Here is a 1611-nt window from a genome sequence, read left to right as displayed (position 1 = left end):
AGAGGCGTGCGAGCTTTTACGCTGCTTAGTCGACTGACCAAAGTGTATTGTTCCATGCCAAATATCATGTTGATGACACCCGAAACGGCAATCCAAGTGCCGTCCGCCATGATTAGTCCCAATGGAGCGGATGACCCCGACAAAACTCAATGTTGCGATGCCGGTCACCTGTGTGAAACTGCAGGATACAATAATGGCTTCAATAATGACTGCAATAATGAATCGAGTGGTAACCACGACCATGATTAAACCTATAAGAAACGATCATTTTGGAAACGTACAAAAAAATTCTGTTGGCGATTATTGTGCTGCGCGTAGTTCCGAGCAATTGCTGTTGTGCCATTATAGATACTGCTTTATATGTATAGTTAATATACCGTATAGGTACAATCTAAAATAATTATGTCTATGCTCTGTCGAAGGTGTATGATATATGTATAAAATGTATAAAATGTATTAAATATATAAAATGTATGAAATATATGAAATGTATGAAATGTATAAAATTTTTAAAATAATTGTACAAAATTTCGAAGTAAAATGAAATGTTCAAATAATAATTTGTATCACCTACACATTATTAAATTATTTATGTTAGAGGTATATATTATTATGTATAAGTTACACTTTTGATAAATATTCCTGTATATGTAAAAATATTTGAAATAATTATAAGTACCTACTGTAAATTGTATTAATTTAGCACAAATATATATTTTTGTTGAATAATTCAATTGGTTTCTTTTTTTATACATTATAAGTAAATGCCAAAACGCTATGTAAAATTAATTTATAGCGTGTGAAAACTTTGTGGATAGTTATTTCGGTTTTTTCGTAACTGCTTTGAAAAAAATTTACATGAGTGACCTGAAATTGAATTTAAGCTTTTTGACCGAAGAACAAAAATTGTTATTTTTTGACTTAATAATATTAATTAATAAATAAATAAAAAAATAAATAAAAAAAAAAAACACACACATCATTGTAAAATCAATACATTCATCGTTTCACTCAGAATCTAAAATATCACATAATTTAAAGAATAACTCCCGTATACTTAACAATATAATAATATAACAATGAATTTATTAACATTATAAGACAATATTACCATACTTTTTTTATGCAAGTTTAAAATTTCAATATTTATTTTAAAAATAATGAGATTATTGAGTATTATTTCTTACAGCTAAAGAGGCCTTCACTTCAAAATATTTACCACTTATTAGTTATTAAATAGGTTTTTATTATTAGAGATGTCAAACTCAATAATATGGTCACAACCCGAACTTTTAAATCGTACGTCGAAAGTCAAACTGAAATTTTAATGGAATGTCCAACCGAAAACCAATGTTTGGCAAGTTCCTTAAAAAAAGGAATTCGTTCCGTTCCTTGTTCCTTAAAAAAAAAAAGAATTCGTTCCTTTGTCGTTCCTTTGGAAAATGAACGAGTTCCTTTTTTAGTTCCAAATAAAATAAAAATTCTTACTTAATCATTAATGTTTTTTTTTTTTTCATATGCATACCTACTTCTTTAGTTTTTAATTCTAATATAATATACAAGTACGTTCATATTTTATAATTCTATTTTGAGGTTTTCTTTAAAATTAAA

Source organism: Acyrthosiphon pisum, chromosome A1 (genome assembly GCF_005508785.2).
Source record: "Acyrthosiphon pisum isolate AL4f chromosome A1, pea_aphid_22Mar2018_4r6ur, whole genome shotgun sequence".
NCBI classification, from domain to species: Eukaryota; Metazoa; Arthropoda; class Insecta; order Hemiptera; family Aphididae; genus Acyrthosiphon; species Acyrthosiphon pisum.
Note: the sequence above shows the minus strand (reverse complement) of the source record.